Source organism: Eublepharis macularius, chromosome 5, assembly GCF_028583425.1.
Source record: "Eublepharis macularius isolate TG4126 chromosome 5, MPM_Emac_v1.0, whole genome shotgun sequence".
NCBI lineage: Eukaryota > Metazoa > Chordata > Lepidosauria > Squamata > Eublepharidae > Eublepharis > Eublepharis macularius.
The window spans coordinates 59,065,677-59,093,223 of record NC_072794.1 but is presented as its reverse complement, the minus strand read 5'-3'; positions in this window follow the sequence as shown (position 1 = coordinate 59,093,223).

Below are 27,547 nucleotides of genomic sequence, written 5' to 3'. Positions count from 1 at the left end.
GCTCCTGCTGCCGCCATTTCCAGTTTGTTGCCTAGGCCCCAGATAGAGTAGGCAGGAGTGTGTTGTCTCCCCCCCACTCCACCCCCTTCAACTACTAAGTAGGCCATTGGTGGATGAAGTCACTCCCAATGTGGGGCCTGGAGCAGCTGTCTATATAACCTGTTTGTTATGATGAGGGTAAAACAAAGCACGGGAGAACAATATTGTGTGAACCACTATAGGTTTCCAGGGGGGAGAAAACCAGGGCATAAGTAACTAGACAAGTAACTGAATAAAATCCAGCCCAATGCCACTGCTGTTTAAAACCGATTTCTGATGATGGATTGACTTTCATTGGCATCACTTAACTTGGAAACAGGAACCTGAAAGTATTCCATGGGGGCTACACCTACCGTGCCAAGGCTATGAGTGAAGAAATGGGATCTCTGTAGGGTTGCAAACTCTGGCCTTGGAAGTTCCTGGCAATTTGGGGGTGGGACTTGTGGAAAGGGAAATCTGAGTAGGGTTTTCCCCTAGAATCCATGGTCAACTTTTGCCCTCTAAAGAGTTTGCCCTTGGAAGCTGCCATTTTCTCCAGGGAACTACTCTCTGTAACCTGAACTCCAGGCCCTATCTGGAGTTTGGCAGCCCTAGGCCAATTTCTGATAAAGATGGCAAAGGAGGGCCAGCAACTGACAGAGGCATGGAAGCCCTCACCAAGACATTAGCCAGGGCCTAATTGGGAACAAAGGGCTACCAGGGAATAAAGTCCCCAAGTAGATGCTCTCAGCCCCCAAAGTCCACCCCCCTACTGCCCCACACAAACCCAATTCCCCCCAGCTGCCACACACAGACCCAAATCCCCCCATTAGCCCCTCACAGACCCAAATCCACCCCCAGCAGCCCCACACCCATAACCCCAGGAACAGGCTGGCCAGCCCTCCCCCTTTGTTCCCTATGCTGGGAACTTCTAAACTCTCTTTCCCAGGGCAATTCCACACAGCCCAGGGGTGCCACAATGGTGGGCACACTCCTGAGTGCCAGCTGGTCCCTGTGAAAGAGCACCTGAACCACAGACACCCTCCCTCAAATTCCCCCACCACCTACAGAGATGGCTGGCCAGCCAGCCCCATTGTTCCCTATGATGGGAACCAACTGCACAACAAAGAAGGGAACACAGACACACAATGATTCAAGTTTGAAAAAACTTTATTTTATCACTTTCAAAGTACAATAGGTCAACAAATCACATCAAATCACAATAACTGTCGCCCACACAAAAGGAGAACACAATTCACTACACATCAGAGAATCTTAAATTTTTTTTTTTGAAAATGACGAACTCTAAATTTTTGAACATATTCATGTTACATAGTAGGAGGGCACAACAGGGCATGGAAAAAGAAGCCCACTAGACAAGATTATCATAACTACCAGCTTCATACAACCCTCCCTCCATAACCAAACTTAATGGGGGAAACCACTGCAACAAGGTCCAGCAGAACCAATGACATTTCCTGCGGCTATGCTTTCAGTTCAGCCACAAAAAGCTGGACTGGGCACTGCCAAGGCACTGGACAGTGGTATTTCCGAAGCAGTGTTGCAGAGGTTTCCCCCCCACCCCCACACCAGCCTCAGCATTTACCTGGAAACATCTGCAAGAGATCATCATTGGCTGGTTCCCATCCCCAACTCTTCCCGGACCCCCCCCCCCCCCGCCCCAGCAAACCAAACATTAACATTTTTCAACTTTTTTGGGGTTTTTTTTTAACATGAACATTCCATCAACTTTGAAAAAACATTATTACAACTTTTTTTGTTTTTTTTTAAACATGAACATTCCATCAACTTTGAAAAAACGTTATTAGAACTTTTTTTTGTTTTGTTTTTTACAAAGATTTCAACAGTGAAAAACATTTTAAACATTCGCAGCAGGATCTGATATTTTCCCATTCCCTAATCCCCACCTAAGCAATCCCTATCTAACCTATTTCTCCCTCCAGTGGCAATCCATGTTTCTGGGGCATTATTTTTCAGAATAAATTTGGTCCCACAGGGTCTGTCTCAGTGCTGGGAGATGTTTTGAATTCCCTTGGGGGGGGCTTTCAAATTGCTGGGTGGATTCCCTTTGACACTGGTTCCTAACCACCCTCCCTCTACTGGCCGGTTTTAACTGTGTCTACAGGGATTTATGCAGGGGAGAGCGTGATTCCAAAGGATTGGACTCACAGAGGATGCAAGCCACAAGTTGGGCTCACCTCAGTCACTCTGGAAGTCCAGTCCTGAGAAATTGAAGAGGCGAGAGTTGACCTTCAGGAAGGTCAACTGCTCGACTCTCCATGGGAGAAGGCGAGTGTGATGTGGGCCGACAATGTCGCCCGCATGAGAAAAGACGTGCTCGCTCTCCACGCTCGTCGGAGGGCATGAGAGCAGCCGCTGCGCCTTGAGGGAGAGGTCCAGCCAGACCGACTCCTTCTTGGCCCAGTAGGTGAGCAGATCGGTGGAGAGCGACTCGCAGGGCTCCGCGAGGTAGTCCCTGACCATTGCCTCCACCGGATCCTCTCTCACGGTCCTCACGACCCCAGAGGGGACGAGGGCCCACCGGAGCAGCTCCATCTCCATCGGCACTCCAGTGGCGGCTGCGAGGGGGGGCCTGCGCAGAGGGGGCGTCAGAGGGACCCGCACGGCAGGGACCCTCTTGCGTCCCCCCGTCGACAGGTGTCCCCTCGCGGCCTGCCTGCGCCTCACCCAAGAGCAGAGCCCGTCTCTGGCTTGGGTGAGGTTCCCGTCCCGCTCGGCGAAAGTGCCCTTTATGCGTGGATCACACATGGTCGTCAACATGTATGACTCGTCCTGTGTGACAGGAGTTAGCCTAGCAGCTATGCCAAGCTGCAGCCTTCTCACCAGGGCGCGCACTGCTGGAACAAGGTCAGCACGGGGCGCGACCTGGTCTGCAAGGGTGGCCAGATCCCTCTGGAGCGTGTGCACCAGGGAAATGACCAGACCGAGGGTCGCCATGTCTGACGAGACCGCCACAGTGAAGTCCTTGAAGGGCTTCAGGACCTCCACTGTCTGGGTGACGGTGAGCCAATCCTCCCGGCTGAACTCACCCACCTGACTCACACTGCGGCTCTCGGAGAGCCATGCGTGGAGTGCGGCCTGCTGCTCCACCAAGCGCTCAAGCATGGCGCAGATGGAGTTCCAGCAAGTGCTAACGTCAGTGATCAGAGTGTGCTCTGGCACACCTGTCCTGACCTGTGTCTGGCACAGTTCGTGTGTGGCCTTCACACTGCGTGAGAAGTGACCCGTGAGCCTCCGACATTTCTGGATCAGTAACTGGAGTTCACGAGTCCGGGTATCAAGGGGTTCCTTCGAGGAGCCCAACCCCAGCACGTCTCTCACCACTAGGTGAAGCTTGTGAGCCACACAGTAGATGCGCTCTCAGCTCACTAGATGTGCCGCCGCCCTCATGTTCTTGCCACCGTCCCACACCATGCATCCCACGGTGGCGGGTCCCTGGCCTACCTACTCTTCCAACTGTCTCCTCAAGGTGGCAGCGATGTTCTCAGCCGTGTGGGACACGTCGAGCACCTCGGCGTGAAGCAAGGCCTTGCAGTAGCCGGCCCGGTGGTCTCCCATCCTTCCCTGGCTAGCTGTGCTAGGCACCTCCCCCCAGCCCCCACCCACAACCGCCTCAGGTTCTCACCAGTGAGCAGTAAGCGAGAGGTACGCTTGCTGCACACTTGGGCAGGTCCAGATGTTGGATGTGAAGTGCACAGTTCTCCTGGCAACCCGGGACAGCTGTGCCTTCACATGGTCCCTGGCAGCCCTGTAAAACGAGGGCACCACCGATCTGCTCAACGTCATGCGAGCAGGGACAGCGTACCAAGGAAAGAAATCATGGAGCATCCCTGAGAAGCCGAAGTCTTCTACTATGGAAAACGGTCTCCCATCCACCGCTACCATGTTGACGATGTGGCGCATGAGGCGCCGGGTCGCCCTCCGGATCCCCTGTCTGGGCACACTAGGGCCCTGCGTACCAAGCATCTCCAGGAGAGAGGCTTGGCGTCCCTTCCCTGCAGGAACCTTTGGGGGGAGAGCACCAGAGGAGCCTGCCTCCTTCTGGCTAGCTGGTGGCCATGCGGCACCACTTGGACTCTCCTCCTGAAGAAGTACCGCCTGGTGGTGCCTCTTCATATGGTACCTCATCCCAGACGTGGAGAGATGCAGCACATCTCTGCCACGGCTGACGCACTGCCTACAATGCAGGCACTGGGCTGCTCGGGGATCCTCCGTTGTCTGGAAGTGCTTCTAGAGTTCGGAGTGACAGGACGGGCCACGCTTCCCAGGAGAAGCACTTTCGGGCCCACCCTGAGGCACCTCCTGTGAGGTGCTCTGGCCGGACACACCGTGTCCCACTCTCGGCCGGGCAGTCGGGGATGAAGGGGCAGAGATGTGGGCTCTTCCACCACAATCTCTGCCTCTTCCTCCTGCATCCTCTCCTCCTGCACAGCCACGTGTGGCCTGCTGCTGGCCTCAGAGGAAACTGGGGTGGACCGCCCCAGGGGGGTCTCACGGGCAGTTCCTCCAACATCCTCCGGGTTCCTGGGGTGATCGTGAGGGATGGAAAAGTCACATGCCCCCACATCCATCCCAGGAGACACCACATGCTGTCCCTCCCTCCAGCAGCTGGCTCGCAACCACTGGAGGAGGAGGAGCCTCAGCAGCAGGCCCCTGCCCAGTGCCAGCCCCTGCCTCACGCACCCGGGTTGGGGGTGGCCCTCCAGCAGCTGCCTCAGGAAAGAGAGTCTTGCGAACCCTCTTCCTGTCACCAGAAGCCAGGCTGGTGAACGGCAGCAGCGCAGGGGAGGCCTCCTCTGCTCAGATGGGGGGGCTGCCGCAGCAGTCCCCCTCTCCCTCCCACTCCTCCCGTCTAGATTTCTCCCTAGCCTTTCCCCCGGGGCCCCTCTCTTCTTTCCTCTCTGACATACTTTCCCCTCCCCAAATCTACCCTAACTAATCAGAAAACCTTGGGAAAACAAAGGTCAACTTTGTTTTCGAGACCTAATTTATCTGCTCTAAATCTGTGCTTCTAGTGGCTCTGTGGACTAGGAGATGAACAATCAAGTGCCTTTTTAAGCGACCCTATTTATGTCGGGGAACCTGAGCCTGCCAAACAGCTGATTTCCTCCGGAATTGAGCTGGCCCTAAACCCCAATAACAGGTGACACAGCCTTAGACACTCACACTAGTATGCCCGGCCGGCCTGGCACACCACCGGGTGCCAGAGATGGGCAGTGGGAACCCTAGTTATGGGGGCACTAATGGGAAGCCTATTGACAGCTATTCCAAATTTGTGTATATTTATTGAATTCAATCCTAACTCTCACTCACTAATGCTTTTCCTGCTGAGTCCCTATTTCGTTTTTTTTAAAAAAACTAGGCTTGGTTTCCCTAACGATTACGTTGAGGGCAATTAGCCACTTAGCACCTACCAACTGGCCTACCTACCTGAGACACTATTTAGCGGGGAACAATGTTTCTGTGGTGTGTCGATGTGGGGTGTGATGTGGTGGTCTGAAGATGAGCCTCCCCCCTCCCAAGCTAGCAAGAACCCACCCCTAAGCCCACCCAAATATAACCCGGACTCACACACCACCACCAGTCCTGCAGTCCAGCGATGTTCAGGTGGTCTTGCAGCTGGTCCTCCTCTCCTCCGCGATGCTGTCAAGAAAGTTGGAATGTTAACAGATTCAATAACACATGCCGCACACGCAACCCCCAAAAGTCAAGGCCCCGATCTACAAGTCAAGTCAAGGCACCCCCCGAAAGGCTAGGGCCAACCAGTGGTAAAACACAACACATCCACCCTGCAGAGCGGGCCTGTGTGTAGGCCCGAAGCTGGCACACTCATTTTTTAGGCCTGGGAAACAGTAGATCAAGCCCACCCCACACTCAAGCATAACAAAGGAAACATCAAAGAAAGCAAGCACAGCAATCAATACTGAACCCCCTCCCAACCCCCAAACAATGTCCTCTTGCCCAACTATAAAATGTCCCCCCTAGCCCAAGCCATAAAGACCAAACTAAAGCATATGCTAGCAGATTGCCACAGCAACAGCAATAAGTTCAAAAAACAATTTTTTTAACAACCCTACCAGTCCTCCTCTCCAGATGTCCAGCAGCAAAGTTGATCCTCCACACGCAGAGGTCTCCAGGCAGATGTCCTCCAAGGGCAGTCCAGTCCAGAAGAGGTCCACGAATGGTCAGCAACCTGTTTGTGGAGCATAACTGTGAGTGCCAGGCCAGCTAGCAGAGAGGGTGACCAAAGCCAAAGCAGCAGGCCTGTGTGTGGGCCAGAGGCTGGCACACTTGTTTAAGAGCCTGGTGGGAAACCTTTGGGAGAAGGGTGCCAGACACAGCTAAGCAACCCCACACCAACCCAATTTGTGAAGCATAACTGTGAGTGCCAGGCCAGCTAGCAGAGAGGGTGACCAAAGCCAGAGCAGCAGGCCTGTGTGTGGGCCAGAGGCTGGCGCACTTGTTCAAGAGCCTGGTGGGAAGCCTTGGAAGAAAGGTGCCAGACACAGCAAAGCAACCCCACACCAATCCAATTTGTGAAGCATAACTGTGAGTGCCAGGCCAGCTAGCAGAGATGGTGACCAAAGCCAGAGCAGCAGGCCTGTGTGTGGGCCAGAGGCTGGCACACTTGTTCAAGAGCCTGGTGAGAAACTTTTGGGAGAAGGGTGCCAGACACAGCAAAGCAACCCCACATCCAATCCAATTTGTGGAGCATAACTGTGAGTGCCAGGCCAGCTAGCAGAGAGGGTGACCAAAGCCAGAGCAGCAGGCCTGTGTGTGGGCCAGAGGCTGGCACACTTGTTCAAGAGGGGCCAGACACAGCAAAGCAAACCCTCACCAATCCAGTTTGTGAAGCATAATTGTGAGAGCCAGCCAGAAGAAAGGCACCAAAGCCACCCAGCAGAGCTTCTGGCCTGTGTAGGCCCAAAGCTGGCACACTCATTTTAAATTCCTGTGAAACAGTAGATCAAGCCCACCCCACACTCAAGCATGAGAAAGTAAACATTAAAGAAGGCAAGCACAACAACCAATGCTGACCCCCCCACCCCCAAACATTGTCTGCTCAACCTGTCCCCCCAGGCCATGCCAAGACTTAACTGAAACACCTTTTTGCAGAGGCAGGCCACAGCAGCACATTGCCCAGCATCAAAAAACTTACAAAAATTTAAAATAGGCCTACCAGGTGTCCTCTCAGGATGTCCAGCACAGTTGATCCTCCAGGCAGATGTCCTCCAGGTGCAGTCTCTCTTCTCTCTCGGTCAGCAGCAGCAACAGAAGTGTTCCAGACCAGTCTTGCTCCAAATTTAAATCCCCTGCTGCAGTTTCAGCCAAAGATTTAAATCTATTGGCTGGCATAAGAATGCAGCAGTAGGATTGGTGACTCCTAAATTCCCCCCTCCCCTGCCTTACCCCACCCACACTCCAACAGTCACCCTCTTCCTGCTACCCCTCCCCTACCTGTTAATTTTGGCGGGAATCTCTGCTTCCACTGCTTTGCAAATGCAAAGAGCAATGCTAGCAATGCACCTTGCATTTGCAAGGCAAAGCACAGGATTCCCTTCCCTCCTTTGCAAGAGGGGTGGGGGGGTGACAGAAGGAGTGAGTGATTCACTCTTTCTCCCCCCCTCCCCTCTTCTAGGAGCCTGCAGGAAGCCTTAGCTTCCAGCAGGATTTTCCTAGACACTTGCAAAGGCAAGCGCCTAGCAAAAACAAAATGGTGATTCTCGGATCCCGAAAGAAACCTGAAACAACCCGAAATGTTTCGGGTTACTTTGTTTCGGATAACCCGAAACGTTTCGGGTTTCCAAAAATGTTTCGGATAACCCGAAAGAAACCCGAAACAGTTTGTTTCGGGTTTCTTTCGGCTTTCGGAAACCCGAATTGCACACCCCTACTCATCAGTATACCAAGGAGCTACTCTAGTTCGGGGGTGGAGAGAGCGACGGGAAGTGATCTCATCAATAGCTTCAGAGAAACGGGCATTCCAGTCCTCTATCAGCTCATCCAATGAGCCACCAGGGGGCATCGGATCCTGCAGAGCGTTCTGCAATTCAATTGGATCCATTTGACTCCACGGGCAAGCATAAATCAGCTTGTCGCCAAAGCAGGAGGGGGTCATGGTGCCCAGACAAGCCCTCAGGATGAGGTGCTCTGACCATGGCACTGCTATAGCTTCATCCAGATCCCCCTGTATCCCAAACCCAAAGATCAAATCCAGTGTGTGTCCTGCTCGATGTGTGGGCATTGATACAAACTGGGAGAGTTCTAATGCTGCCATGGAGGCTATCATGTCCATGGCCTGTGAGGAGGTAGCATCATCGGCATGGACACTGATGTTCAGTTATCCCAGCTCTTTGTTTGTAACCAGTAGTGAGAATGTAGCTCCAGGCATTTGTTATTTTGTAGGCAATCCTGTTAACCTTTTTTCCTTTAGAAGTAAATGATTTTAAAAGCTAAACTCGTGTGCTGACTCTCTATTGATTCAAGATCCATTGCACCTCTGAAGAAAAGCTATTTTTTAAACCTTTTTCCCCAACAAAGTGGACCAGTTGAAGTAATTATTAAGGTGAAAAAGATGCTAGCGATTCGTGTATATTGTTCTTTGAATAACAGCAGTATGGTATGGCTTTGGATAGGCAATATGAAATCATTAACTCTCAAAAAAGGCAAACCTTATGAGTTATATCATCCTGCTTTCAGATAACACTGCCAGTCATTGCTGCATCTCAAAATAGTCTAGGAGACTCAAAGTTATCTCAGAAGTCTCAGTCAACTTGAGAGGAACAATCCTTACTGAAACTACTCCTTTTTAGCTCTCCAGAGAGCCAGCTAAAAAGAAGAAAGCAAACAAACAAAGTAACTGCAGACAAAAGTATCTCCTTTTCAAGTACAACATAATTCTCTCTCTCATTGTCAAACAGCAAACATGAGAAGTGGGTGGGAGTAGAAGACACTGTGTTGTGCCAGCCAGGAAAAAGGTGGGGAAATAGCTTCCAATGCTACAAAAAGAAACTTTTCAGCAACTTGAGGAAGCCAAGCAAGAAGTGAGAAGGAAAACAAAAGGGAAAAGGTGGGAAACTGCCCGAAGGAAAAAAGCGAAGAAAAAAACCCACTTCATAGAGCAAACTGTATCCCAGCAACACCAAGAGAGAAGAGGCAGAGTGGAAAATACTAAAATCTTCTCAGCTATTCTGCTGTGTCTGGAAAGAAATGGGCAGAAAGTCAGCTTCATGGCTGAAATAAAAGGGAGGAAAGTAGGGAAATTCTACTGTAGCAATGCGCAAAGCATACTTGCTGCAGAGGAACAAGTGCATGGAAAAATACCTCTGCACTAGAACCTACAACTATATAGTCAAGCTTTTAAGGTTTCCTCAAAATCTGAAAATCCTTTAAAGAGTTATGATGACCTCGTCCAATCCTTAAGGCCACTTTTGGTAGGTGCTTTTGCTTTTATGATCTGTCCAGATTATATATTTTATGTCATGTGGGGAAATGTATGTTGTTTCAGCATAGCTCCAGTCTAAATTTTCTGTAGGATTTAACAAAAGCACTATATTAGCTAATTGAGCAGCCATGTAATAATGTTTTAAATCAGGTATAGCCAATCCACCTCTACTGGAGGCACGTTTCATGGTTGAGAAGTTGATTCTAGGGCGTTTGTTAGCCCAGATAAATTTATTTATGAGACTTTGCCATGACTGGATATCTTGATCCGTTAGATGAATAGGCAGCATACGAAAGTTAAATAAGAAAAGAGGTAAAATCATTGATTTGACTAGCAGTATTTTTTCAGCCCAGGACAAATTTAACTTGTCCCAATCCTTACTTATTTTTAACCCTTACCTTCATGGGTTTAAAATTAGAATCTTTTAGATTGGCTAAATTTAAAGGAATCATGATACCTAAATAGTCCCAATTATTACAAATCCAGTGGTATTCAAAAGTAGAAGCTATATGTGAACGTATGGCTGGGGTTAGATTAATAGGATACATTTCAGACTTGGATTTATTAATTTTGAGGCCTGATAGTTGCCCAAATTTATACAAGGTATTTTCCAGGGGAGTTAATGAAGCAAGTGGGTTAACAATATAGAGTACCATGTCATCCGCAAAGAGGGAGACTTTATATTCGTGTTTTTTTATTCTAACACCTGCAATCTCAGATGTTTGTCTTATGATTTCTGCCAACGGTTCGATAGAGAGGGCAAACAATAATGGGGAGAGGGGACATCCTTGCCGGGTCCCTCTAGTTAGCTTGATGCTCTTTGATATCATTCCATTTATTTTCAGTTGAGCTGTAGGGTTGGCATAAAGCAAATTGATCAAGCGTATAAAGGATGGGCCAAAACCCATTTTTGACAGGAGTTTCAAAAGAAAATTAGTTTCTAAGCTGTCAAAAGCCTTTTCTGTGTCCAATGCCAATAACAGTGCCTCAATTTGGTTAGTATTACAGTAGTTGATAATATTAAGAGACCTACGTACATTATCTGTGATGTTTCTATTCGGGATGAAGCCAGTTTGGTCAGGGTGGACATACTGGTTTACGATTTTGTTCAATCTGTTGGCTAGTATTGCTATAAAGATTTTTGCATCCTGATTTAACAGGGAAATTGGACGATAGGATGCTGGCAAGGTGGCATCTTTCCCTTTTTTGGGAATCACAATGACCGAAGCTTCATACCAGGACTGGGGAAAGATACCCTGTGAAAGAACTGTGTTGCAGGTCAGTCTCAATGGTTCCACTAGAATGTGCTTAAAACTTTTATAAAATTCTGCAGGGAAACCATCCCTGCCCAGGGTTTTATTAAGTTTGAGCTTTTAAATGATCCTTGTGATTTCCTGAGTGGAAATGGGAGAGTCTAAAAATTCCCTATGTGCTATAGTGAGTTGCTTTAAAGAAGTACAGGAAGCTAGAAAATTTTCCATTTCTGATGGAAGGGGATTTGTGGTTTTATAAAGATTAGAGTAAAAAGCATGGAATACTTCCAAAATTTCTCTATTGTTGGAAGTATAAGCCTTGTTGCTTTTTTTGATTAGGTGAATTTGTTGAGAGGAGGCTTTTCTTTTAACCTTCCAAGCAAGCAAACGCAGTGTCTTAGAATTGCTGTGCCAGTATTTCTGTTTCAAAAAAAGGAAATTCTTTTTTATATTGGAGGACTCCAGTGTTTCAAGCTTTTTCTGTTCTAGCAATAATTGTTTATAAGCCTTTTTACTATTGTATTTTTTGTTTGTATTCTAATACTTGGATTTTATTTAGGACGTCTAATCTAAATTTTTCTCTTTCTTTCTTATAGAATGAAGCTAAAGAAATGATCTTCCCTCTACCCACTGCCTTCATGGCGTCCCAAATTGTTGCCTGAGAGACTTCTCCTGCAACATTTTCCTTAAAATAATTCACAAGCATTTTCTCTATTTCTTTGTGGATAGTTGGATTCAATAAAAGGGATTTATTTAACAGCCAATGTGATTCATGTCTCATTTTTTCTGCCAGATCTAGTTGACTTTCCACCCATGCATGATCTGACCAAATTTTACTGCCTATACTAGAGGAGGTAAGGTTTTGATAAATTTTACACGAGGCCAGAATAAAATCAATTCTTGTGTGAACCTGGTGGCGAGCAGAAAAGAAGGTGAAATCTTTTTCTTGCCTGTGTTGATTACGCCATACATCTTTAAGAGCAAATTTATCAAATAGAAGTTGCAGGTTTGATTGACGTGGTTTTTTCCTAAGACGACTCCTATCATTCTGGGACCGGTCTAAATTAAAATCTGCAATACAGTTAAAATCCCCCCCAACAGAATTTCCCCTTCCACAAACATGCATAAGCTGGATATGGTTTCATTAAGAAAATCAAGTTGTTTATCATTTGGCGCATATATAGAGGCTAAAGTTATCTTTGTTTCTTCCAGAGTCCCCTTAATAAATATAAATCTTCCTCTTGGGTCAACTTTGGAGTCTAGCCACTGAAATTTAACATTTCTCGAAAACAAAATTGCAACCCCCCCCCTAGCGTTTGATGAGCCGGGGGCTTGGAATTGCATATTAAACCTGTTAGATCTCAGTATCTGAGGCATTTCCTTTTTATAATGGGTCTCCTGCAGAAATAATATGTCTACATTCTGTTTTGCTAGCACTGTGGAGACACGTTTGAGTTTTATGGCGTTGTATAAACCTCTGCAGTTAAAAGTAATAATTTTAATTCTGTCCATCATAGTGTATTAGCATTTAAAAGAATTTCAGTGTTAAACACAAATTGTAGAGTCAACCCCAAGAAACAAAGCATTTGTGATGTTAGAGATGCACCTCCCTTAGCTTTACATAACTGAACAGAAGTGTCTGAAAATAAACGATCGTTCCAAGGATTAACCTCAACAATACAATCCAGTACCCAACTCCCCCAACAAACAACATCACAAACTTAACTGTCATAACCCTCTGCTCACTTAAAACAAGGAGCAATCACTCCAGAGGCACAAAGTTAGACACTCTGTGCAATGGGTAGAGAGGAGAGGAGACTCTCCCTCTCTATGTCTGGAGGTCCCTAAGAAAAACGGAACAGTAATGAGAACCAGGTGATTCCCCCTCCCCCCACCGACCATAGGACTAATAGTAAAGGATAGAGCTGCAGATAAAGGTAAAGGAGATAAGTCACATAGTGATAGTAGGAAAGGAAAGGGTGAGAACAGAAGAAAAGAAGAAAGCAGCATTAGCACAGCCAGTAGCTGTCTTAGACACTGTACAGAGAAGATCAATGCTGGCTGAAGATGTTGAAAAGTGATATCCGTCCATCAGCAGTGAGATCAATGAGGCCATTGAGATCAATGAGGCCATAGCTCATCGCTTTCAAAGGAGACAAGAAAATATCGCTGTCTGTCTCAGGTGGTTGGTTTCGCAGGGATCGTGGTCCAGCTGACCGAGATGAGGGGTTCTGAATGATATCGTCATTTGTAGACATTACAAATGATTCAGTGTTTTCATTTCTAAAAACTGATTCTCTGGTGTATGCAATGCTTCCTACTTCTTTTTGTGGTAGTAGCATTTCTTTAGTGTCTGTTCTGTGGTGTTCCAGAAGCCTTTTGGCAGGGAAAGGGATAATAAAAGTGTATCAGTTCAGTGTTTTCACTTCTAAAATCTTGTTTTCTGCAGTGTCTGTATTGCTTCCCACTGTTTTTTGGGGTAGTGGTGTTTCTTTAGCCTGTTTTGTTCTGTTCCAGGAGCATTTTAGCAGTGAAAGGGTCAATAAAGGCATGCTACTTCAATGTTTTCTAAAATATTGTTCTGGAGTGTCTTTAACACAATTCACTGCTTTTTGTGGTAACAGCATTTGTTTAGTGCCCTTTCCGGCCCGTTCCATGGTGTTCTGGAAGACTTTTGGCAGGGAAAGTGTTAATAAAAGTGTGCCACTTCAGTGTTTTCATGTCTAAAATCTTGTTCTTCACTGTCTTTAATACTTCCCACTGTTTTTTTTTTTTGTGGTACTGGCATTTCTTTAGTGTCTGTTCCAGCTTGTTCTGTGCTGTTCCGGGAGCATTTTGGCAGAGAAAAGGTTAATAAAAGCATGCCACTTCAGTGTTTTCCTTTGTAAAACCTTGTTCTCTGGTGTCCATAATGCTTCTCACGGTGTTTTGTGGTACAGGCATTTATTTAACATCACTTCTGGCCTGTTTTGTGTTCTTCCAGTAGCATTTCAGCAGGGAAAGAGTTAATAAAAGCATGCTACTTCAGTGTTTTCATTTATACAATCGTGTTCTCCAGTGTCTGTTATGCTTCCCTCTGTTTTCCGTGGCCCGGCAGCACGCAAGGTGCCGCGCACATCTGCCGGCCTCCATGGGGACAAATGGGCAATTTACCCCCTGCATCGATTTTCCAGGGGGCTCTTCCCGCCGCGTCCCGAACCCTGACTCCCTCCCTGGGAGTCCTGGGGGCTAATCTTTGCAGATCAGCCGCCCGGTCAGGCTGCTCAGGCGCTTCCTCTCGGACCTGCGAAGAGGAGCGTCCGACATGGCTGAGAAAACGAAACCGAATCCTCTTGTTTCAGTGATTACTTTTAACTGATTACTCATGGGCTTCAAAAGTCTCTCCATTCTGCTAGCAATTTTATCCTCTAATTGGTCAATTTTATGATTAATATTGGGTTCCTGTACCTGGGTTGCTTCATCAGATGACTCCACAGTAGTAGCGGCGGCCATCTTAGTTGTGAGACATGATTCTGCTGCGGCTCCCTTTCTGGGCTCTCCTGCTGAGAAGTAAGTTTTAACCGACTGTGGAGTCGGCTCCACGGCTTTATTTTTGCTGCCTCCTGTCTTACCCATCTTTATGGCATAAAAAGATTCAGGCTAGAAAGCTTTTAAAATGATCGGGGGGGGGGGGAATGGAGCCAGGAGCTTGATCCTCATGCGTCTGACATACATGCTCACGATGCCCCTCCCCCCTGTCTGCTGTTCTGATCCCACTCTCTATTGCTCTCACCTCCTGAAAATCTGGCAAACTCGCCTTCCCAGAATTCACCCATAGCTCATCTGAACCTTTCTATGGAACCTGGCAACCCCATATATCAGACAGTATTTGTGCAAGGTCTGAGCAAGTGGAAGACTTGATGGCTAGTTTAGATGGATTGCAAGTTTGCAACCTCCATGTTTAGTTCAAGATTTTTCTGTGAACAAGGGCACATGTGATATTTCTAGAAACTACTAGCATTTATTTAACGCCCATACTGGCCTGTTCCGTGGTGTTCCAGGAGATTTTGGCAGGGAAAGGGTTAATAAAAGCACAATATTTTCCTGTTTTCGATGGTTGTTGTGGGTTTTCCGGGCTGTATTGCCATGGTCTTGGCATTGTAGTTCCTGACCTTTCGCCAGCAGCTGTGGCTGGCATCTTCAGAGGTGTAGCACCAAAAGACAGAGATTTCTCGTGACACTGAGAGATCTCTGTCTTTTGGTGCTACACGTCTGAAGATGCCAGCCACAGCTGCTGGCGAAACGTCAGGAACTACAATGCCAAGACCACGGCAATACAGCCCGGAAAACCCACAACAACCATCGTTCTCCAGCCGTGAAAGCCTTCGACAATACATTTTCCTGTTTTCCTTTCAAAAATATTGTTCCCTGGTGTCTTTAATGCTTCCCACTGTTTTTTCTGGTACTGGCATTTCTTTAGTGCCCATTCCGGCCCATTCCATGGTGTTCCAGGACCACTTTGGCAGATAACGGGTTAATAAAAGCATGCCACTTCAGTACTTGCACTTCTAAAATCTTGTTCTGCACTGTCTGTAATGTTTCCTACTGTTTTTTGTGGTACTGGCTTTTCTTTAGTGTCTGTTCCGGCCTGTTTTGTGCTCTTCCTGGAGCATTTTGGCAAGGAAAGGGTTAATAAAAGCATACCACTTCAGTGTTTTCATTTCTAAAAACTGATTCTCTGGTGTATGCAATGCTTCCTACTTCTTTTTGTGGTAGTAGCATTTCTTTAGTGTCTGTTCTGTGGTGTTCCAGAAGCCTTTTGGCAGGGAAAGGGATAATAAAAGTGTATCAGTTCAGTGTTTTCACTTCTAAAATCTTGTTTTCTGCAGTGTCTGTATTGCTTCCCACTGTTTTTTGGGGTAGTGGTGTTTCTTTAGCCTGTTTTGTTCTGTTCCAGGAGCATTTTAGCAGTGAAAGGGTCAATAAAGGCATGCTACTTCAGTGTTTTCTAAAATATTGTTCTGGAGTGTCTTTAACACAATTCACTGCTTTTTGTGGTAACAGCATTTGTTTAGTGCCCTTTCCGGCCCGTTCCATGGTGTTCTGGAAGACTTTTGGCAGGGAAAGTGTTAATAAAAGTGTGCCACTTCAGTGTTTTCATGTCTAAAATCTTGTTCTCCACTGTCTTTAATACTTCCCACTGTTTTTTTTTTGTGGTACTGGCATTTCTTTAGTGTCTGTTCCAGCTTGTTCTGTGCTGTTCCGGGAGCATTTTGGCAGAGAAAAGGTTAATAAAAGCATGCCACTTCAGTGTTTTCCTTTGTAAAACCTTGTTCTCTGGTGTCCATAATGCTTCTCACGGTGTTTTGTGGTACAGGCATTTATTTAACATCACTTCTGGCCTGTTTTGTGTTCTTCCAGTAGCATTTCAGCAGGGAAAGAGTTAATAAAAGCATGCTACTTCAGTGTTTTCATTTATACAATCGTGTTCTCCAGTGTCTGTTATGCTTCCCTCTGTTTTTTGTGGTATTGGCATTTCTTTAGTGCCCGTTCCAGCCCATTTTGTAGTGTTCTGGAAGCCTTTTGGCAGGGACACTGTTAATAAAAGTGTGCCACTTCAGTGTTTTCACTTCTGAAATCTTCTACAGCATTGTTTGTAATGCTTCCAACTGTTTTCTGTGGTACTGGCATTTCTTGAGGAAGTGGGGAACTATAAGCCCTCTGAACTCCAAAACAATCGTTGGATCACTCCAAAACACACAGATCTGAACTCCAGAGACTACAGAGACTGTCCCCTACAAGAGGACATGTGCTGGTGCTGATCCAGTCTCTGGTTCTGGACCTAAGGCCTTGAATGTGGCCTGTCTCCAAGCACCCAGTATTAGACATGGCTTTGAATAAGGAAGTGGTGAAAATATAAGCCCTCTGAAACCCTAAATAATCTTTGGATCACCCCAAATCACACACCACTGAACTCCAGAGACTGTCCCCTACAAGAGGACATGTGCTGGTGCTGATCCAGTCTCTCATTCTGGACCTAAGGCCTCGAATGTGGCCCCTCTCCAAGCACCCAGTACTAGATATGGTTTTGGATAAGGAAGTGGTGAAAATATAAGCCCCCTGCAACCCCAAATAATCTTTGGATCACCCCAAATCACACACCCCTGAACTCCAGAGACTGTCCCCTACAAGAGGACATGTGCTGGTGCTGATCCAGTCTCTGGTTCTGGACCTAAGGCCTCGAATGTGGCCTGCTTCCAAGCACCCTGTATTAGACATGGCTTTGAATAAGGAAGTGGTGAAAATATAAGCCCTCTGAAACCCAAAACAATCTTTGGATCACCCCAAATCACACACCCCTGAACTCCAGAGACTGTCCCCTACAAGAGGACATGTGCTGGTGCTGATCCAGTCTCTGGTTCTGGACCTAAGGCCTCGAATGTGGCCTGCTTCCAAGCACCCAGTATTAGACATGGCTTTGAATAAGGAAGTGGTGAAAATATAAGCCCTCTGAAACCCAAAACAATCTTTGGATCACCCCAAATCACACACCCCTGAACTCCAGAGACTGTCCCCTACAAAAGGACATGTGCTGGTTCTGATCCAGTCTCTGGTTCTGGTCCTAAGGCCTCCTATGTGGCCTGCCTGAAAAAAAACTTGTATTAGACATAGCTGTGAATAAGGAAGTGGGGAATGATAAGCCCTCTGAAACCCCAAACAATCTTTGGATCACTCCAAATCACACACCCCTGAATTCCAGAGACTGTCCCCTACAAGAGGACATGTGCTGGTTCTGATCCAGTCTCTAGCTCCAGAATTGAGGCCTACTATTTCACCTTTCTCTCAGAACCTTGTACTTTATATTGCTGTGAATAAGGAACTCAGAAATATAACAGCCCTCGGCACCCCCAAATAATCTTTGGATCACCAGAAATCAGACAGACCTGGGTTCCAGAGACTGTCCCTCACAACAGGACACGTGCTGGTGCTGATCCAATCTCTGCTTTTGGAGCTGAGGCCTCCTATTTGGCCTGCCTCCCAGAACCTTCTATCAGACATTGCTGTAAATAAGGAACTGGGGAAAATGAAAGCCCTCTATGCATCAAAACAATCTTTGGATCACCCCATCTCACACAGACCCGAACTCCAGAGACTGCCCTCTGCAAGAAAACATGTGCTGGTTCTGATCCAGTCTCTACTTCTGGAGCTGAGGCCTACTATTTCACCTTTCTCCATGAACGTTATATTAGACATTGCTGCCAATAAGGAAGTTAGTAACATAAAAGCCCTCTGCATCCCCAAATAATCTTTGGATCACCCCAAATCTCACAGACCTGAACTCCAGAGACTGTCCCCTACAAGAAGATGTGCTGGTTCTGATCCAGTCTCTGGTTCTGGTCCTAAGGCCTCCTATGTGGCCTGCCTGGAAAAAAAAACTTGTATTAGATATTGCTTTGAATAAGAAAGTGGGGGAATGTGGGGGAAATATAAGCGCTCTGCCCCCCAAAGTGGTTCTGGTGCTGTGAGCTCCCTTTTCAGCTGCCTCCAAGAAGCTTGTATTCAGAAAAGTTTCTCAAAGCAGCCCTGGTCTCGAGTCTGCTCAGATTTGGAGCCTGGACTAGAGTGTTGATTTTTATGCCCTTTCCTATTATTCCCATTCAGATATACTGTAATACCAGCACATGTCCTTTTGTAGGGGACAGTCTCTGGATTGCAGGGGTGTGTGATTTGGGGTGATCCAAACATTGTTTTGGGTTTCAGAGGGCTTATAGTCCCCCACTTCCTTATTCACAGCAATGTCTAATACAAGTTTTTTCCAGGCAGGCCACATAGGAGACCTTAGGTCTAGAACCAGAGACTGGATCAGAACCAGCACATGTCCTCTTGTAGGGGACAGTCTCTGGAGCTCAGGGGTGTGTGATTTGGGGTGATCCAAAGATTATTTGGGGTTGCAGGGGGCTTATATCTTCACCACTTCCTTATTCAAAGCCATGTCTAATACAGGGTGCTTGGAAGCAGGCCACATTCGAGGCCTTAGGTCCAGAACCAGAGACTGGATCAGCACCAGCACATGTCCTCTTGTAGGGGACAATCTCTGGAGTTCAGATCTGTGTGATTTGGGGTGATCCAAAGTTTTTTTCTGCTTCAGCTGCCGCCCCTTTCTTCTTATTGAATTGTTCTGGGGGCATCCTATTTTGAAGCTGGTTACTCAAGATCAGGGTTTTGTAGGATGACCCAGTATAGGTCCACTTAGAGTGCTGAGTCTTCAGCTTCTAGGTTAATGATAAGTTTAAGGATTGGGACAAGTTAAATTTGCCCTGGGCTGAAAAAATACTGCTAGTCAAATCGCGGCTTATAAACTGCCAAATGCAGATATGAACACTTTCAGCTTTTTGGCAATCTTATGAGTCTTCTCGAGTATTGTACCTTCTCTAACAATAATGTTCTTTTCAGTGATAGCTGATCTCTTATTGACTGTTCCAAGGTTCACTGTTTGTTTTTTGCATGTTATGTGTAAAATTTTTGTTTAAATTGTTATGTATTCCAGAAAATCAGAAAATAAAAAGTTCAAAAAAAAAAAAAAAAGAACAGCAGACAGCAGGGTTTTCTGCAGTGGCTTGGGGCTTTATGTGCACCCAGATCAGGTTTTCAAACCCCCTCCCCATTGTCTGGAGTTAGGCTGGGGCTTAAAATATGGCTTCAAGCCAATACCAGTTGTCTGGATCCAACAGACAATCAAAAAGAGATGTCCTATCTATCTATCTATCTATCTATCTATCTATCTATCTATCTATCTATCTATCTATCTATCTATCTATCTATCTATCTATCTATCTATCTATCTATCTATCTATCTATCTATCTATCTATCTATCTATCTATCTATCTATCTATCTATCTATCTATCTATCTAAAGACAAGTGTCCTGACTGACTCATCAATGCCCAGCCCAAACCCCTGAACCTAAAAGGATGAAATTTGGGGAGAACGTTCCTTTTGTGGTGTAGAGGCTCACTAAGAAGGGATTTTAAGACATTTGGCCCCTAAGGAGGTAAAAAGGGGTAAAATGTGTTTTCCCATAGGGATACAGCTTCCCTGTGTGGCTGGGAGGCTGCTCATCCCACTCCCCCTGCCAACTGCCAACTCAACCGCTCTGCCCTGAGGTCATTTGCATATGTGGCCCTCATTGGTCATCATCCCAACATTCTAAACAGTACTCAGGACACATTCAATGACTCCCTGTGGAGTTCCTCAACATGCTTAACCCTCCTGGCTTCCAAGCCCACAAGCTTCTCCTCAAAGTGGGGACTCCAAAGTGGGAGAAAACCACCCGTGAGGTTTATAAAGAGGTCCTTCAGTAGAAAAATAAGGTTGTACGTATTTTTCACTTTATTTCTTGCACTACAATCTTTTCCTTTTAAAAATCTCTTCAATAAATGTTACATTTCGAAATTCACTTCATCAGTTTTAGGCATCAACACGCTTCGCTTTATTCAAACACTTTTGTGAAGCTTGGGTACTATGCTCTTATACTACAAAACCAACTCAATCCGCCCCCCCCCCAACCAAAAACGTTACTTACCCATAAATATTATAACTGGATTTTAAGTAGTTAAATACCATAGCGAAGCACGGGCATCAAGCTAGTAAATATATATAATCAACCAAACAAAGGAAATTGCTTCCCCATAGATCAATTCAGTCAGTGGGTCAAAATGAAGGTGAATGCAACAATAATGGAAAGGGGCTGTGTGTGAACATTGAACAGTGGATGAATGTGAACAAAACTTGGCAACATGTCAGTCAGAAAGCTGCACAAAGCGCGGGTATGTGGAGAGGGATTTGACTAAAGCATCAGTAAGTGCATGGAGAGATGATTCAAGCATATAGAGGAGAACAGCAGAGCTGATTTGAAGAGCAGGAGACTGGATAAGATTGCCAACCTCCAGATGGGGCCTAGAGTTCTCCTTGAATTACAGCTGATCTTGGGGTTCAGATGGAATGTAAGTTAAATATGAGCAGCTAGTGTGATGCAGTCACAAAAAAATTTATATTGGAACAGATATTAAACACGTCTCTATGCAAGCATCTGATGGACAACATAGTGATATGCGGAAGTCAGCATGGATTTGTCCTCAATGGGTCCTGCTAGACCAACCTCATCTCCTTCTATGATCAAGTGACAGACTTACTGGATCATGAGAATTGATGTAGTTTATCTGGATTTCAGTAAAGCTTTTGGCAAGGTTCCTCATGATGTTCTGATGGGTAAACTAGAGGACTGTGGACTGGACTCTAGGATAGTTAGGTGGATAGGGAACTGGTTGGAGAACCGCACTCAAAGAGTAGATGTCAATGCATTTCATCTGAATGGAGGAAGGTGCCCAGTGGGGTGCCACAAGGCTTGGTCCTGGGCCTGGTACTTTTCAATATTTTTATAAATGATCTGGATGAGGGTGTGGAGGGGCTATGCATTAAATTTGCAGATGACATCGAATTGGGAGAAGCAGCAAACAAAATCAGTAGATAGGGATAGAACTCAACGAGATCGGAACACATTGGAAAAGTGGGTGGATGTGAACAAGATGCAATTTAACAAGGATAAGTGCCAAGATCTACATCTGGGTAGCAAAAATGAGGAACACACATACTGGATGGGGGATACACTTCTGGTTAGCAGTGTGTGTGAACAAGATCTTGGGGTTCAGATGGAACATAAGTTAAATATGAGCAGCCAGTGTGATGAAGTGACAAAAAAGGTGTCTAGAACAGTGGATAAGTGGCTAATTAAGTGCACCTGGTGGTTGTCCTTGATTAGGCGGCTCCTCCCCCAGGCTTAAGAAAAGGCTGGGTGGATCAAAATGAAGGGAAGAAGAGGCAATCACAGGAGCATGGAGGTTGGGTACCTATTTGTCTAGTGGGCTTTGTTTTAGCTAAGATTAGGTCAAGCTCTTTTTTCCATTTGCCATTGCTTTGCCTCAAGAGTGAGTATTGTTAATTTGACTGTTCTCTTGAGCTAATAAATAATTATTCTTCCTGTGTCTTGGGTGTCTGCCTGCTGTGCACAAGGGCTTCCAGCTAAGAACCCTGAAACCGGTGAGTCTGGTATAAACAGGCGGGGCATACTACTCTGGGAGAGCTTCTGGGGTACTGTGTGGCTGTTATCAGCACCAGAACCAGGCCCAGAGGGTTTGCCCACTCTTTACATGGTGGCAGCGAAAAAGGGAAGCTGGACAAGGTGTGGCACAGCAGCAGTACTCTTTTCAAGACTATAGTTTCTGCATAGCAATTGGCAGGTTTGTTATTTTGGTTAGATAAGATGAGTCAGGACAGAGACCTTGGCCAATTCCAGATGGGCAAAATTAAAGCGAGTCATTTCGCATTTCAAGCGTTAAGACTCGTTAAAACCCGCAATATGCCGTCCCCGCTTACCTGCGGTCCATGGCGCTCCGTTGCGCTATATAATCGGACAGTGGGAACATGGCATCGTGGGTTTTGCCGCTGCATGGCGATCCATCGTGGCGGGGAGGAACTCCCCTTTTCCGGGTGGCCGGGTGGCCAGCCACAATATCGTCATTTTTTTTAAAAAAGCAGGAGCCATTTGCGCAATCGCGTGTCTGCGGACATAGATTTGCACAAATGCGCAAAAGCATAATTATGATCAGGATGCGTGGTTTTTCGATACATTTTTCGCATGTCCGTAATTGCATTAGTGCGACCCTCCTGAAATGCGTACCTGAGGGTTCATTACCGGCCGGCATTTTGTCTGCCAGAGAATCTAACCCTGGGAAGTGTCACTGACCTTTGCACCGCAGACTTGCATGCCGATTGGACGGGTGATCGGGGGGGTGGGGGGAATCTCGGTGGCTGAGAAACCACAGCACTCGAGCACAGTCACACACGTTTGTGCTAGAGCAATATCGCCTTGTCGGGAGCAGTATGGCTGGTGGAGGGGACGTGGCTGGGAAGCGGGGGGTGTCCTGGCGGCACAGAGAGATTGTGGATCTGCTACACTTCTGGGGGGAGGAGAAGATACAGGAAGCTCTCCGAAGCACCCACAGGAACATGGACTACTTCCAAAAAATCTAGAGGCAGATGGCTGAGCGGGGCCACAAGCGGTCGGCTACAGAGTGCCGCACCAAGACCAAAACCATGCGGCTGGAGTACAAAAAGGTTATGGCCCACAACGGCCGTTCAGGGAACGCGCCAACAACCTGTCCGTACTTCAGAGAGCTGGACAGCATTTTGAGGGGGGATGCAAGCGTTAACCCCAAGAGGCTGGCTCGGAGTATAGTGCTGGAGGTGGAGGGCAGGGCCCGGGAAGGCCCTCCGGAGCTTCAGGAGGGCTCGGAGGAGCTCTTCAGCCATGACCTGGTCACCATCAATGCGGATGAGCTAAGGACATCGACCCCCTTTCCATCAGGTAGGTGGGGGCCCGTGTCGAAGCGCGGTTGCTGCGGGGGTGGTGCTTCGGGGGTGTAATCAAAGCATGCAATATGACGAGGCTGGCCCTACTTCTGTTCCCAGGGCACAGTGGCTTCACGGACGATGACCACTTGCACAACGGTGGAGATCCTGATGCGACCCTGAGTGGACTGGCGGGAACGGGTACGTGGGGGGGGGGAACAGGCGAGGGGGGGCGTGGGAATCGCTTGGGCTGGTCTGGGAATCTGCTGCAATAATGGTCCGTGCTTTCCCGGGCGGGGGGGCGGGGGGGCGCGCCAGCAGCTCTGCTGGGTCGAGTTATGCACCCTGGGATTCTGTGGGGCATGGGTGCTCTGTTTATTGGCTCAGGGCACAGGCCAGGCAGTCCCTTGCTGGGGGTGCGGGGGGGGGTCCCCGGGAAGACCGCCGGTCAGGCACGCAGCCCTTGGATTCTCTGAGGCCACAATATAGCCTTAAAAAAAGGGCTGGCGCCATTTGCGCAACCGCGCCAATGCGCCAATGCACACAGAAGCATAATCGGCCTCAAGGCATACAGCGGTGTCCGGCCCCATTTTCCGCATTTGCGCAATTGCATTGTTGCTGCCCTCCTGAACTGAATACTTGAGGCCTTATTATCGACCGCCATTTTGTCTCCCAGAGAATCCAACCCCGGGAGGTGTTGCTGACCTTGGCCCCGCAGACTTGTGTCCCGATTGGACGGGCATTTGGGGGGGGGGAATCTCGTTGGCCAAGACACCACAGCACGCAGGCACAGTCACACACGCTTGTGCTCGTGCTGCTGCCAGCTTGTCGGGAGAGCATTGCGGGGTGTCCTGGGGGGGGGTGGGAATGGCACCAACAACCCCGCTGGGATGGCAAAAACAGATGGGAGTTTCTGGGGCGGTGGCGCACTGACAGTCGGCTCTAAGCGCAGGCCAGGCAGTACATGGCCAATAAAAGCGGCTGCAATCCCAGGAGCGATGATGGTGGCTTGTTTGTCTTGTTCTGAATTGCTCCCAGGGAGTACTTTGAAAGTCCACATTGTGCAGGAGACCACCGGTGTTGGTTTTCAATTGCCTGAGTTGTGCCAAGGTCAGGTGCACCAGGGCTGAGGAGAGGCAAAGGGGTGTCGAGGGGACAGCCGTGCAGTGTCATGCAAAGCTGCCTCCATGTTGTGGATGTGCCAAATTAATGATTGGGATGCTGATTCTTCTCAACACGTCCAAGAGTAGCCCATCCAGCACAGGACAGTGTGGCCACCAGTGCAATACCTCAATCTGTGGCCCACAGTAGATAATGGCATGAGCATTGCAAATGCGTCGGACTCATGGCCAAACACTTTCCAGTTAAACCCCCCCCCCAAGTGGCTGTTTATCTGAGCGTGCTCCATCCTCAGGGCTGATCATTGATTTCTGGAAATGGAACGGCAAGAAAGAGCACTGTGGTGCTCTTTCGAGGCATGTAATTTGAATGCGTTTCCCACTGTGGGCCTGAATTGCGGCATCAGCTTGCTTGGGGCTCTGAGGGAACGGTGGCAGCTGCACTTCTTCTTCCAAAGCGATGGTGTTTTTCATCAGACACCCACCCACGTGTTGGCGGGAAGCATTCAGTGCAGCCATGCCCTCTGCCAGTAACCCTAAGTGCGTTCTGACAATCTTGCCTTTTTCGCAGATGAGAACGAGTCCGCCTCGGGAAGCAGCATGGAGGACAATATGGATAAAGAGAACAGCCCGCCCTCGCCAGGCGGCGGCGTCTCAGGTACCGCACACTTGCAATGCCACACGCCTGGGAAATTGGGGTCCGAAGGCTTGATGGGGGAACCATGGCTGGGGAATGGTGGGGCCTTGTGTTCACCTCTGGGCTGTTTCTCACCTCCCACCCAGGCAGCCCTCCGCCAAATCCGGCCCAGCTGTCCCCTGGGACACGACTTTCAGCAATAAGGAACCGCAAGCGGAGGGCCCACGGTGGCGCTGAGGCTGCGGACAGGATGATGAGCCAGGCAGACACTCAGCATCGCGAGGATATCACCGAGCGGCAGAGGCAGCATTCCGAGGCACAGAGGTGGCGCCAAGAGTTCATGGAGGTGACCCGTCAGGAGCAGGCGATGTTTCAGAATGCTTGGGGCCAGAACCTGGAGGTGATGCGTGCCGCCGTCAGCACGCTGCAAACACTTGGAGAGGCCATGCTCCGGATGCAGCAACCGCTAGCAGCAGCTCCAGAGCGGCCACCCCTGGTGGTTGAATCCAACGCCCCCACAGCTCCAGCGCTGAATCAGGGGGAGGTGGATGAGGGGGCAATCATCCGGCCACCTTCCCCCCGTCCTCAGCCAAGGCAGGGTGTCCCCAAGCGGTCCTGTGTGGGCAGGTCCAGGGATCGGCTAACCCTGTAGACGAGTCTCGCCTTTTTCCTCAGCTCAGCCCAACCTTCTCCCACCCACCCCCACCCCCCACGGACAGAAGACTGCAAAACCCCACCACCCCAGACACACCACCACCTATCAAGAAAACACGGACAATCAAACCGTTGTTTTCAACTCTAACTTTTACTTAACAGGAGCAAACTCAACCTTAACAGATACCCCACGCCCCCCCCCCCAAAGTCCCATCATTGCTCGGTGGCCGCTGGCATTAGTGCGGACAATTGTCCCTCCAAGGCCCGCACACGTCTCTCGAGCGCCCGGTGTTTCCGCCCCTGGTAGAGCAGGAGGCGCTCCACGGTGTCCACCCTGCCCTGCAGCGTGTTCACTGTGGACAAAACAAAGATATGTATCAGTCCAAATCTCACTCCCTTATCTGCATGGGACTCTCTTACATGCACCTCACTGCCCCTCACGTCTGGAATTCCCCACCGCTCTCCTCACAGGCCGTCATGTCTTGCCCTCCCTCCCATGTTCCCCCACTGCCCCTGATGCCTGGAACTCCCGGCCATTCTCCCTCGCTGTCCTTTGTTCCCGCCACACTCCATCGCAGCCTCTTATGCCTGGGACTCTCCTGCATCCCCCCCACATCCCCATCATGCCTAGAATTCCTTACCACTCTCTTCATAGGTGAAGGCCTCACATCCAAGGGGGGGGGGGGTTATCTAAATTGAAATGGGACCCGGGGAAGACCAAAGATTGCAAACAAGCAAGGCACATGGACAGATGCAGCCACATGTGTCTAATTTGTTCTTCAGTTGTTAATGAAGCCACACACTGTCAGGGAGCGGTCTGTCCCTTGCCAACACAAGTGGAGTTGGCAGATGCCTGGAGAAACCTGCCAGCCTGCGGCCGCTCCTTTAACACCACCAGGGTTTGGAGAGAGCTGCATGTGGAATTCTCTGTCGCTTGGTGGTAGATGTGAGGACTTCCTCAGTGTGAGCTCAGGCCTCCCCGAAAGGCAGTCATGGACTCACTCACGGGAAAGCATTATCCGCCCCTCCAGGCCCTGGATGGCTTCCAGGATGCTGCTGTTCCCCTCTTGGGACCCCGATGTACAGGCCGCCGCTTGGCTCGTTGTTGGCCCCTCCATGGTGGCAGGAGTCCCCTCGCTAGGGGCCGACACTGTGGACAGTGAGAAGATGGTCACAGCTGTTAATCCAGCATTGGGGGCGGGCCTCTGTGCTCAAGTGATCTTTTGTTTAAATAAATAGATTTGAAACATATGTCGTTGTTAATAATAAATAAAAACAGTTGGTTCACAACAGCTGCGCACAAATGCGCACAATGCACCTTACGGCCATTTGTGGTGCTGCGCAGGTGGCTGTGGTGTGCGCCGGGACCTGTTCTTACCCAGTTCTTCTGTGAGCTGCCTCATGGCGGAAGGTGGTTGCCCACTCTGCCCGCCAACGACCGAGCCCCTGGCCGCCCCCTCCATTGCAGCCTCAGGCACACCACGGCCTTCGTGCCCCCGTGCATCTGCAATCAAGATGGGAAAGGAGGCATTGTGAGGGCGAGAACGTGGGCCCCAAACCCGACACCACACAAGCTTTCCTCTCCTTTCCCCCCATTCAACCCCCACCACCCCATCTTGGCGCACGTTCTGCAGCGGCACTGTGTCGTGCCACGGGACAGCTGCAGCGATGTCGGCACGACCGCTCACCGCTCACAGCTGCGCACAAATGCACACAATGCACCTTACGGCCATTTGTGGTGCTGCGCAGGTGGCTGTGGTGTGCGTCGGGACCTGTTCTTACCCAGTTCTTCTGTGGGCTGCCTCACGGCGGAAGGTGGTTGCCCACTCTGCCCGCCAACGACCGAGCCCCTGGCCGCCCCCTCCATTGCAGCCTCAGGCACACCACGGCCTTCGTGCCCCCGTGCATCTGCAATCAAGATGGGAAAGGAGGCGTTGTGAGGGCGAGAATGTGGGCCCCAACCCCGACACCACACAAGCTTTCCTCTCCTTTC